The sequence below is a fragment of the Zonotrichia albicollis genome, chromosome 8 (assembly GCF_047830755.1).
Source record: "Zonotrichia albicollis isolate bZonAlb1 chromosome 8, bZonAlb1.hap1, whole genome shotgun sequence".
Taxonomy (NCBI): Eukaryota; Metazoa; Chordata; class Aves; order Passeriformes; family Passerellidae; genus Zonotrichia; species Zonotrichia albicollis.
Window position 1 is genome coordinate 15980741 of NC_133826.1, and position 13097 is coordinate 15993837.

At 46.1% G+C, this 13097-nt stretch overlaps 1 protein-coding gene across 3 annotated transcripts in view; it reads left to right on the forward strand.

The window, feature by feature from the left end:
- The first annotated feature begins 1810 nt into the window (after positions 1–1810).
- Positions 1811–13097, forward strand: part of LRRC8D (leucine rich repeat containing 8 VRAC subunit D) — a 59270-nt gene continuing 47983 nt past the window's right edge. The window contains exon 1 of one of the 3 annotated variants that reach the window (XM_074546082.1): positions 1811–1831. The gene's annotated coding sequence lies outside the window, so the exon portion shown is untranslated. Of the gene's footprint in view, positions 1832–8599; positions 8972–13097 lie in introns of those variants that run through there. The other 2 variants (XM_014263789.3, XM_005482101.4) reach the window with 2 other exon arrangements.

A 13097-nucleotide genomic window follows, 5' to 3' on the forward strand; every position in this document is an offset into this window, starting at 1 on the left:
GGTTGTTAAGCTGAGGGTAGAGTTAGCTGTGGTGCTGGATTCTCCCATTCAGAGAACAAAGAAGAAGAAAGGGTGGGATTTAGGGACAAGGGGAAATTATAAGGCGCTTACCTTGGAAGTCTTGATAAAGGAGCCTGGAGGAAAGTGAGGATTTGGAGCTGTGAAGGATTGAGTAAGGCTAAAGGAGGTGGCAGAAGATACAGTTTCTGGGGTATTTGGACAAGTAGGAGCAGAGTCATGCTGTTGACTGTATAAGAGCCAGGGAGAGTCCAGGAGAGGAACAAGCCTGGCTCAGACCTGGGAGAAGCTGGCAGTACCCCTGCACAGGGGGAGAAGAAAGAGAAGACCTATGTGAAGCAGTAACGTGAGGTGGTAGGCAAGGGGTCTAAAGAGAAGGAAACTGTAGGAGGACTGGGAGAGAGGATGGAGCAAGAGGTGTTAGGAGAGAGCACAGAAGATGCAAGTAGCAGGGAGATAAAGAGGAAGGAGAGGGTAGAGCAGTGCAGCAAAGCTTTGTGTAGCTGAGGAGTGCAAGAGAAAAGAGGATGGGAGTCAAACAGCAGAGGTAGTGTGAAGGTGGGAAGGATGGAGAGATGGAATTATTCCAAGGTGGGAGGGAAGAAGAAAGACAAATGAATAGGCAAATTATAACTAATGCAATAATTAACTGCTACAGCAGTAATCTGATTGTCACCCAAAAAAGAGGATAAGGCAGGGAGTTCGTGAGTGAGGGGGAGGCATGATCAGGCTGGCACAGAAGCAGAAGTGGGCTGAGCCCAGTGGGGTGCAGAGGCAGCGTGGCAGGGAGCAGCAGGAACAGATGCTGGGGCTGTAGTTCCTATGGCAACATAGGAAGGCAAATGCAACAAGTGTGCCAACGTGGCAGTGTTAGCAGGGGACAGCTCGGTGCCTTTCTGTGTCGCACTGCTCAGGGTGGGAGCAGAGCCGAGCACCATCCCTGGCCACCAGGACAGCATGGCTCTGCCCCTGCAGAAACCAGCACAAATTACTGGCAGGTTTTCACTGCTGTGCAATGGGTGTCTTGTTCTCTCTTTCTCCAATCCTAGGAATCCCAAAGCGCAGCAGAGTGAGAGCTGCTGAGCATCCTGCCAGCAGTGAGGGGCCTGTGTCCCCCATGGTGAGGGGACAGCTCTGCAGGGAGCAATGGGAGAGTGAGCATCCCCCCTCCTCATGCCCATGTGCCGTGGGGCTGGGGGCTCAAATCTCCCATGCCCTGGCTCAGCATGGCCTGCTGCAGCTGGCACGTACCTCCAGGTGCCTGCAGTGTGTAGGTGCCCTCCAGCAAGGCTGTCATGGTGTGAGGCCAGTCTGCCTACAGCAGGCAGAGAAAGCACATGGCTTTCACAGGATGGGGCCTTATTTTTCACTCATAAATTTTGGCAGCGTTTTCCCTTCCTTTCCTATAGCATCTCTTGTAATTAATCAGCAGTTTGAGTCTGCAGCTACTCCACACCATTGTGCTCATGTCCTACGCTAAACAGCTAAGAGACAGAACATAAAGCAAACATCCTCCTAAACAGCTGGAGACAGAACATAAAGGCAAATTTTCCTATAGCTCTGACGCTCGGACAGAAAGAACAACTCTGCGGGGTGAGCAGCAAGGATGCAGCTCCATTTATCCTGCCCTGCCGGAGATCCATCCCGCCCGGCAGCAGCGCTCGGCTCTCCGCGGGCTCGCAGCTGCGTCCAACAGCAGAGGGAGCTCCGGGAGAGGAAGAGGAGCAGGCGAAGCTTGGCAGGAGCAGCCCCGGGAAGGAGGGAGGCGGGCTGGGGTGGACGGAGGTAACTTCAGGCTGCTCTGCTGCACCAGGTAGGGAGCTTTGAGCAGCGTGAATGGATGAAGGGAAAAGGGGCTTCAGCGTGGGAGTAGTTGAAAAGCAGCCACCATGGAAACAAAATGCCAGGAGAACTTTAGGTATAAAAAAACAAGAATGAGACAATCTCAAAAGATGTGTCTGGGTGCTTTTTCTAAGATTTAAGACTTAGGCCAACTTCAGGGCATCTTGTGCTAAATAGCTGTAAGGAGGAGGAGGGTATCTTAGTTACTTGGAGAGTGGGTTTTGTGTATTTAAGTGCTAAGAGATCTGGCTGTATTTTTTCTGAGGAGAATGCCCTGTGTTGAACACTGTTGTCACATCAAATTAATTTCAGAAAGTTTCAGTGACATTTTGAGAAACTCTGGTGCCATGGGTTCACACCAGGATCAAAGGAAAGCAGTGAATATGCCTTTGTGGCAGTGGAAATGCACCCACTGGTAGCTGATGGCCATTTCTGCCACACTGGGGATGACAGCAATACCAGCCAGCCACATCACAGCCCCTACAAAGCCAGATCGTGGCCATGACTCTAGCCACAGAGATCAGAGCAAGGAAATAAATGTGTTGGTCTTTCCATCCCTTGTTCTCCGTGGTCCCGGGTGCAGCACAAGAGCGAGCATGATTCATTCCACGGTGTCCGGGCAACCCAAGGGAAAATCGCCTGCTAATTTCAGTTTCTGATGTCAGAACGTATAATTAACCTGACAAAGCAAAACGTTATTTTAGGTTAAGGCGTGATCAGACCTTCCTCCTCCCTCTACCTATTTCTAAATGGTAATAAGTTGAAGGTGTTTGAGGCTGGGGGAGGTATATGTTTTGTGGTGGCTATACAGTGTTGGCAGTGAATTTGCTGCTCTTATGCCCTCTAATGTATGAAAATATTACCAGTGCTTTCTCCAATTACTTTATATTCAAGTTAAATGGAGAGAAAACAAATTATTTGGACATTAGAGTAACCTTCTTACCTGTCATTGCATGTGTGTGCAACACTCCTCCTTTGTATCAGTGTTTGGAACAAGAGATTTGAAATTAGCATGCTGAATGCCATGGTGGTTGTGCATAGGAATCACAGGAGCACTTGGAATCTTTAAGGTGTGTAATGTTAGAGTGGATAGTGTGATGGTAGACTGATATCACACTATCCACTTGTAGAAGCTTTAGTGACTGGAATACTTTGGTTTACTGTTTCAAATACTGTATTTGAAAAAGTGTTGGGAAAAGGAATTCAGAGGTGAATTTATGTCATGTTGTTGCTATGTTTTCCCTTGGGTAAAATTGATAGAATGGAGCAATTGATTTTGTTTGGTCTATAATATATACACATAACTAGCAGAATGTGCTGCATTTAAGGTAAGAAGATTAATATAGCCCATTTCAAGCAAAACTTCTTTTAGTGCTGTGTTGGCAAGTCTGGGTTCTGTAGGCTCCCAGGCATAAAAAACAAACAAAAAAACCTCACAAAAAACCAGCAAACAAACAAGCAGCCCCTTTGCAGTTCTTGAGGTGGGAAAAAAGCTCTAAGTACCTCTGGGTCCCTGATTAAGGAGCTCCATTTTAAAACAAGAGTTCTATAGACTCCTTCTACAGAATGACTAGTGGTTTCTTTGCTCCATGGTAAAATAGGAAGGCAGAGAGAAAATGCAGCATGTAAGATATAAATATTACTCCCTTATCCCTTCCCCCCCCCCCACTGTTTTTGCCTCATATTCCTCAAATTTGATAGGTTTTGGTGGTTGGGGTTTTTTGTTGTTGTTTTTGTTGTTGTTGTTTTTTTCCAATTTGGGTTTGGGTTGGGGTTTTTTGGGAGAGGGGTTGTTTGTCTGGATTTTTTCCTGATCTAGTTGGGTGAGTCCTTAATCTTTAGCCATTTGAATGACTGGAGATCAGTCATTTGCAGGCTCAGAGCATTTTGGTCCCACATATGTTCTTTCTTTTTCCTCCTGCTGCTCAGAAAGCTTTGCCCAGCTGTGCACCTCATTACGCCCTTGTGGCTAGGCTATTTTAAGGAAACTTATTCCAAAGGAATAACAAAATCAGCAAGGTCTAACTATTGTACCAGTGTGATTGGGCAAGTAAAGGTTAAGTGCTGGCACAGGTACAGCTCAGCACTCTGAAGATAACTGGCTTGCCATTTCTTTAAAGGCCACCATTGTCCTAGATCCAGGTAGGGCACTTAGGTTTTGTGTCACTCCGTTTGCACATGGAGCCACAGCCATTTCACTGAGAAAGCCAATTGAGATCTGAAGGGGAAAGAAGGGCTTTCAGGCATGATTTGAAGAAAGAAATAATACACTGAAATGTCCCTGGGAAAGCAGGGAAACTGTTCCAGAGAGCAGGGCTAGACAAAGTGTGACATCTGAAAGCTTCTTTTGGTCTTACCCTGCTAATTCTGATTATGACAGCCTTTAAATTTTTATTTTCTCTTCAGTCTTCATGTTTAGCATTTAATAATTGTGGAAATGGTGTTGAGCGGAAGAGGCAGAGATCATAGAAGCAGTAAAGTGCAAAATCAAGAAAATAGGAAGAGCTAAGTAGATTAAGTAGACTGGCACAGATGAACCCCTCCTCCCAGCCCGCGGGCTCTGAAGATCTGAAGGTACTCAACATCTCAGCAGTGATTCCTGCCTGGGCACTGAGTACACACACCCATATTACCAGACAGTACATTTGACTGACACAGGCTCTATCTTGGGCTGGCCAAGCAATGCACAACCATATTCTTGCTTCTGCTAAACTAAGTTCTGCCCTGGCAAGCTGCCAGGGTGAAGGGCAGGTTTGCCGGCAGCTCCTTTTATGGCCTTCCTGCCATGCCTCCCCATCTCATATGATGCTCTGTGTTTTGTGACTTTATAGCCTGTTATTGATAAGTACAGAATGAAACAGATTGGCCATCTGTTTGTCAATCCACTGGATGAAATTTGAGAACTCATGAAAACTAGGTCTTCTGAGTAATCAGAAGCAGCCAGCATGTGTTGCTGCCATCACTTGAAAAACTTTGCTGAGCTGCAGTGTGATAACACAGGCTGCTTGCAATGCACACCATCATGGCTGCTGCTCTTGTTTCAGAATACAAAGGTACTTGCTAAGAATGAGGCCATCCTCCAAATTTTTAGAAGTGGAACTGCACATTGGGTGGCTGACATATTATCAGAAATGAAACAAAAGAACTGGTGAGCACATTGTGGAGTTCTGGATGTAAGCAGAAACTGCTGTTTATCTAAAACAGTAATTCATTCCTTTTTCCAGCACAAAGACAAGGTAAGCAGTGATTTATTTCCATCCAGGAAGTTCAGAAGCTGGGAGAATTCCAGCCAGAATAGGCTGGCTTGCAAGGCCTTTAAGAGTCATTGTGTTTTTAATACAGAGGCTGCTGTGCCAGGTGATTGAAGACAAGAATAATAGCAAAGTATCTTCAGAAACATTGGTAACACAGGTCTGGATAATTGTTTATAATGGAGTCATGTAATGGCAAAGAAAGTTGGTTAGCAGGAACTTAAAAAAGAAATTGATGGAATTACAAATTAACCTAGTAGGGACAGGGTTTTGCAATGCTATTTTTATTGGAAAAACATGCTTTTTTAAATTTTCTTCAATTTCTTTGGGATTGTCAGTAAAAATGTATCAAAAGGAAGATTGTCTGATAATTTGATTAGACTTTCTGAAAGCTTTGGCAGTTTGTCCTGGTGATGGGCAGACTGAGCTGCAGCAGTGTGGTAGCACAGGATCACAGCCCTGGGGCTTCTCCTTCCCTCTCCTCTCTGGGACAGCAGAGCCCCACACCTCACAGCTGGCTCTCCATGGAACAGGCTCTCCACAGCCAGCTGTGGGCATGTGCAGAGCAGGCCCTTGCCAACATCTGCTTGCAGGACAACAAACCAGCTGCCAGCACATCGCCCAGTTGTGCCTGGGAGGCCATCCTCACTGCCACTATGGTGGGCACGTGGCACAGGGGTGGCACAATGGCCCTGGGGGTGGCGGTGGCAGATGGGGGCTGACAAGTCTGACTGCAGCCCCAGCCCCATCGTGCTGTCCATGTGTCCTGGGTGAACACCACGGGCTGAGCTGTTCAGCACTTAGAAACACTCTTTCTGTAAAACAGGTGGCCAGTAGCCAAGAGAAGTGACTCATGTGCATCCTCCTCCTTATTTAAACTGGAGTCTTCCCCTTCATGCTTTGCCTGTTCCATGGAGCCAAATTGGTGTTTCTGGAGGGGGAAAGCCAATTCCCTGCCTGTGCCTCTTCTATGTAGCTGTTCACACTTCTTCCCGAGTAACTGCTACCTCATCTACTTCTTAATCATAGAATCATAGAATACTTTGGGTTGGAAGGCATCTTTAAAGCTTATCTTGTCTAATCCACATTATCAAAATTCCTCTTCATCTTAAAATTGCTTGGAACAAAATTTTGTCAGCCCACTCAAAGCCAGGACTGAAATATTTCCCAGTATGGAATTTTCTCACTGTTTTCTGAGGAGCCACTGGTGCACTCTATTTTTGACACCATCTCTTCCTTTGCAGCTGGCTCCCTTGGACTGAACCTGCTGGACAATGTCATACAGATATATATGAGATGCACAGTATGGCTGCTTAAGTGAAAGAAGGAAAGTACTGGAAACCATCTCAGAATAAATAGTTAGCTTTCCACCTGGCCAAAACTGTAACTCTGTTGGAGGGCTGATATTTTCTAAAAACTTTTAATGATATAAGAATGAGGATAACAATAAGGTTGAAAAATATTACATATTTGGCTACTCAAGGTTATGGAATTTGAAAAATTGAAAGTAAAATGCAGTTGTAAATCCAAACAGGATTAGTTTATCCTGTGAGGCATGTGGCTGCATTGCTATTGCTTGTTAATGTAATCACTAACTCAGTTCTCTGAGCCACAAATCAAAATAACAATATTAGTTTATTTAATTGTAAAGGGCCAATGTCAAAACTGTGCAAGGGGAAAAGAGCCATTTTCCCCCCATAGCCTCTGTTTTCTTGCATCTTTTTTATCACATGGAGTAACTTGGGAGTTGGCTGCCTTGTACTTTTGCCTATAGACCATAGCAGGATAACAAAACAGCTGGGATTTTTATTTGCCCCAAACTGAGCTCTTTTAAATTTATAATTCCCCTCCTCTCTTTTCTGTCCCACCTCAGCATGTCTTAGGTGGTCAGAGCCAGAAACAGCAAGGTAGAAAGAGCTGCCCAAAAGTACTCAAACTTGAGCCTGGGGAAGACCAAACCTGAAACAGTGGGATAGGTCTCTACTAGAAAAGATTGAAAGAGAGGGTGTAGAGAGGTTTAAATTAAAACCCATTTGCGTTACCTTTAAATACATACCAAAACAAGTGAAAAAAAAATGCAAACCAAAACAAAAACCAAACAACTCAGCATATGTTCTGTAGAAGGCGAGTCCTTCACACTTGTGTTTGCCCTGTTGGAAAGGGAATCTTAATTGGATCCGGATCTGCCCAGTTCCAGGTGTCTTCTCTCTCAGGTCCCCGGAGCCATTTGTTTGTTTTGCTGGTGTGCCTCAGCTTGGCAAAGTATCTTGATTGCTAAGTGAATGTGGATTCAGCCAGCTCTGACCAGCTCTGGCATCTGAAAAAATCCTTTTTTCTTCCGCTTGGATTTTTCTGCCAGCTGCCTTCGAGTCAGGATTTCCCAGCCAGCAGCTCTTGTTATTATCTGTTTTCACTTGCCTTGATGTTTACCAGATTGGACTGCTTTTATCTCTATTAACCCTCCCTCTCTGTGGAGCCCCAGTATTACACACCCTGTGTGCCTTGGCCACTGGGTCAGAGCAGAAATAAGTAAATAGATAATAAAATCACCTTCTTGAGAAAACAGTGAGGTCTAAAATATTGGCCAAAAATAACAAAAGTGATGATGATCTCAGGGAAGAAAATAGCTAAAAGGCCAAATGAAGGTATTAAAAATCAAAGCTTAAAATAATTGACTCATTAGCTCATTAGACTAAATCTGAGCTCTGCTAAAATTCCCCACCAGATGAAAACTGGTATGAAAATAGTGCTGAACAGCTGAGAGCAGGACAAGCTGGCCTGATTTTTCCTGGTCTCAGAGTGAATTGTTGCTAAGAAGTGCTTTCATTTGTAACCTTAGATACGTCATACAGTCATTTAGACCAGAAGGTCTGATTAAAAATGCATCTAAAAATGTGACGGGGAAATTCTCAATCTTTAAAGGGCCATAAAGCTATTCTGAACAAGCACCAAAAATCACTTCCCATCTCCTCCAGTTCTTGAAAATATGGGGAGGAAATAAAATATGGAAAAGATAAGCTCGGGTTTTTTTTAAATTTTTAATTCCATTCTTCATCAAGACCAATATACTTTCAAAGGCAAGAGATTACATCTAGTTAAAAAGACCCGCATGTCTGGTCACGTGTCAGTTCAGTGTTTAAGAAATATTTAAGGATATCGGTGGCTTTTCAGTTAAAGGAGGAAAAAAATGTTCTAGCGGATTTCGGGGTGAGGATCGGAGTCAGTTCGGCTTCTTCCTCGGTGTCCTGTGTTCAGCCTCTGGAATCGCCGTGGAGGGATCCGTCCGTGCGATCCCAGCGGTGCCGCCCCCGCCCCAGCTAAAGCTGCCTTCGACTTTTTGGTTCCCTCAACGGCTCAAGACAGACAAATGAAATAACTTCCCTCCTTCCCCATGATAATATTTTAATAATGAAGCCACGCAATGTGAACTTGTCGCTGCTTTATTTCGCTCACGCACTACGTTCCATGTACCTGCGCACCGCGAACACTTCCAGCGCCCCCGCCCAGCCCCGGTGGTCCCGGCCCGCGGCACCTGAGCGCGGCGGCTGCGCGGGGGGCGAGCGGGCGGGGCCGGCCCGGCCCGGCCCTCACATGCGCGGCGCCGCGGGAGCCATTGGCCGCCGCCCCGCCGGCCCCGCCGCCGCCGGCAGCCGGTGCTGTCCGCACGCCGAGCCATGCGGGTGCGCGCTGCAGGACGCTGCTAGGAGCCGAGCCCGCCCCGCCTCGCCTCTGCCCGCCCGCATGGCAGCTCCGTGGGACTGACCGCCGCTGAGAAGCTCTGCGCCCCCGCCGAACGCACGGCTCGGCTCTGCTCGGCCGGGCGGCTCTCGGGGTCCGCAGCCCGCAGAGCCGTCCCTGAGGTGAGGCGTGCGCGGGGCCGGCGAGAGGCGGTCGGGCAGGCGGCGGAGGGGCCGTGGGGAGGGGGCGGCATCCTCACCGGCACCCCCGCCGCTCCCTCCTCGCGCCTTCCCTCAGCTCCTCTTTATCTTTTTCTGCGCGCAGACCGGCCTGGGCCGGTTCGCCGGTGCTGCTGCCAGCCCGGTGTGCCTCGGCGGGACCCCGGGGCCGACTGCGCTCGTCGCGCTGCTCTCCCGCGGGATGCGCATCCACGCAGGATGGGCCCTCATGAGCGGGGGGCCGGGAGTGCGGCGTGGTGCTGGGGAATGCGGCTGGAACTGCGAGCCCCTTTCGAGGCCAGTGGGGTTGGATCCGGCCCCTCTGGGGGCCGGCAGCTGTGCGGGTTTTGTATGGGGTCAGCTGTGCGTCGTGTTCCAGCGCACGCAGATTAAAGGGGCCCAAGCCAGTCAGTAAAGCACATCTTCAGGGCAGAACCAGCCCTTGTCAGATAACCATCTCTGTTTTTTTCGAGGCGCGTCTCCTCCCTTCCCCTGCTCCCCAGTACGTGGCAATACCGACTCCCGCTCCTTTAGGATCCCTGAGCATGGCACAGCAGCTCCTGTATTGCAACCTGCATTCCCCTCCCCGTCACAAGTGCTGCTGCTGCTCTCAAACAAATACGAATTCAGGCGCAGAAGGCTTGTGACTTGCCCAGCATCCTTTAGGGGAGCTGGTCTGCGGTCACTGGGGGGATTCAGGCTCTGCGTTTCCTGCACGCCTGCAGCCCGTGGCACTTTCTCCTCTGCATGTTCCCAGTGTAGGAGCCATGAGATCGGTTACTCAGACTCGAAAATGGAGGACGGTAGTGGTGGTGGTGTTGTTTGGTGGATAAGTCTTAGCAGTACTTCCTGTAATGGTGGTGCTGAAAGTGATGTTTTACTTGACTTAGCTGCTGGTGCAGAGAGCTCTTTGGGGTACCTGCTTCTCATAAGCTTTGCCACTTACAGCTTTAAAGCAATCCCCTAACACTACAGGGAAGTATCTGGTGTTTTTTCAGCATTATGTCTGTCACCGTGATAGGAAAGGATAGTGTTTTCTGCCTGTAAAACTGAAGGTGGGGAGTGACAATGACCACTTGTTTGGGAGAGAGGGCTTTAGGATGGGAGAAATTTGCTTGAACAGGGCTGAGATTTTAAACCCACAGCTCCGAGCTATCAAAAAAGCACTCTCATGCCAGATGGGGTAGCTAAGTCCCTTTCTCTGTTTTTTTTTTTTTTTTTTTTTTTTTTTTCCCTTTATTTCTGTCTTGTTTCTTGTTTTTTGTGGTGGTGTTTTGTTTTGTTTTTTTCCCTTCTCCTCTTCCTGGAGACAAAGGAAACCATCTTTCTTCAAACTTAGGGTAAGGTTAGTGTTGTGTTATTTGCTCTTGATTGCCATCTTTAAATTAATTCACCAAGCCTTACTTGGAGCCAGGATCCTATTCATTCTTTGTGCATTACAAATGCCCTGTAAACCTTTTATTGTTAGTTGAAACTAATTTATAAGGTCCTGACCTAGGAATATGCTTCTGTGGCTATTCTATGCAGGCATTGCCTTTATAGTAAACTCACTTGGTGATTTGCTTGTACCTTGCTTAGTGTCAGAAATGCTTGTCTGTTTGTTCTGTCTGTTTCCTTGCACATAATAGCAGGGGATACTAAATAGATTCTGTTTTTTGTAATTGTGATGACTTCAACACAAAATATTAAAACTTTACAACAGCTGTGTGATGTTATGCAGGGAAGGAAGCAGCATTAAGCTGTCATTTGTTTTGTAAGATCCAGGTATGCACAACAGATATATCTACCAGTCTTGACATCCTTGAGGGCATGGTAATTTGTCCAGTGTGTTGAGATCTGGAAAAGGAATTCTAACCAGCAGTACCAGCAATGAAGAAAGACTTTGTGCTGCTGTCAGAGGAAGGTAATTATTAATAGGAGCTAACCTCTATAATAACAATGCAGAGAGAGTGAAAGCACCTGGGTGCTTGCCCTGGAAAGATTAACTAGTGAACATTGTACTAACACATAGCTGTACACCTGAAATGTAGCTCTTGTACTCCAGTTCTTTCTTAGCCCTTTGTGCCTATTGCCTCTGTCTTTTGTGTGGCAATACATAAGTGGTGGTACAGAGATACCACAGCTCTGCCTCCTGTTTATGGACACTTTTCTTGACTACGTGCCTGGATAGGGAGGAAAAAAGCTAATGCTGCTTGTGCTGGACTTGCAATAAGTCCTGCCAGTGACAAAAGGATAAGAGAATAAAGGCTAGTGGAGAAAAGGGTACGTCCGTCCCTGTGGTCAAAAGCACTTGCAGCTATGCATGTTGTGGTGTGGTGCAGTTTTATAAGGGAAGTTTCCTGCGTTGAAGTTGGTTCTTTTAAATTCTCTAGGTTTTCCCATTTCTTCTGTGTATTGAGGTCCCATTCAGAGTGTGTTAAAGCCAGTGGCAGTAAGTGGGTTTTGAATCAGGCCCCGTAGGCAAGCTGAGTTTCTTCCTTCTCTGTGTTCTCTGATGGCACCAGTGGCTGTGTCAGCTCCTGCTTGTGCTGCGTTGTGAGGGTTGGCAGAGTGCTGGCTCAGCACCTCAGCCCAGCCTCTCCCTGTGCCTTGTGCTGCAGCCCTCAGAGCCAGAGGGGAGCTTGGCCACAGGTACAGGGGCTGTGACCGCTGGGTTAGTGTCCTGAGGCTTACAGCACTTCATCTCTGTGGGGCTGCTGAAGGCTGATTTGCTGAGAATACCCTGAGTCACAAGTGGGGGAACATAAGGGAACTCAGTAAACAAGTTTCTCAACTGGATTAAAAAAAAAGAAAAAAAAGGGAGTTCCAGTGTAAGTATTTTGCAAAATAATGAACTCTGAAGGTTTTCATTTCCCTTCAAAAAAGCAGTTTTTATCTTCCAATTCACGAAGTTGCTGTAGGTCCCTAAATATCATAAAACACAATTAGCAATTTTTATACTTAGATGTTACATATAATAGCACAGTAACATTACGTGGAAAGAACAAAACCTGTTACTTCAGTTTCTGCTATTTGAATTCTTCCATTTCTTGCTAGCATTGAAATAGTGCTGCACAGTTCTCCTTTTGTGTTTATTTTTTTCTTTCTGTTTTATTTGTTTATTTGTTGTCTCTTGTGTTGCGGAGATTATATCCTAACCAACCTAAAAAGAAAAAGCTATTGCTGTGTTAAGAAAAATGGAAATATTTTTCCCCAGAAACTTTACATTTAGGTAAAGACTTGCCTTTGCTTTTGCATAACTGACATTTTAAGCATGTTTTTTAAACAAGCAGTGAAAAGTCTGTGGACTTCACCATGCAAAGACTTGTGTCCATGACTAATTTTCCACCTATGTATAGTTTCATGAGTCCACATGCATGCACGAGGCTCTCTGGGGTCATGCTAGTGCTGCTTGATCTTGGAATCTACCTGCTTTTATTCTTGGCTGTGATGATGAGCTGCTGTGGGTCCACACAAGACTGAGATATGAAGAAAGGTGTTTGTGAAATGCAGTTCTCTAGCAGTTACCAGCATTATGTTTTGTGAAAGCAGTTGTAATTAGCGTTTCAAGGCTGTCCTGTACTTCTAACCTTGAGAACACTTTGAGCTATGTTTTTTGACTTGCTTGTGTTGGGGATGGTTTTGGCTCAAGACCTTTTGGTTGAAGCAAATTGAGTACAATTTTCTTTTAACCATATAACAAAGAATAGGTACCAATTGCTTGCCAAACAGTTTCTCCCCTCAGAGATTACAAACAAATTTAGGAAAGAACAAAGCCAGGATTTCTAGTGTTTAACTTCTTGAGAATCATCTTGGTTTTGGCATGTGAAAAAGAAAAGTGCGTCACAAGTCAAGTTGGCACCTAATGCCGTCAGTAATACTAATTTCAACATCATTAATTTTAACTGACACTGCTTCAATCTTTCTCTTACCACAAATTTATTTAATTAAAAGAATTGAAACTCTTTTCATTTGTTTTTCTATTCTCTTCGGCAGTAGCGAGAACAGGTTCTTGTCCCCCTTCAGGAAATGGACAGGAAGAGAAGTTAAAAGACATTCATGTAGCAGCTGCCAGAATATTGAAGGAGATATCCTTGGAAGGAGAAAGCTT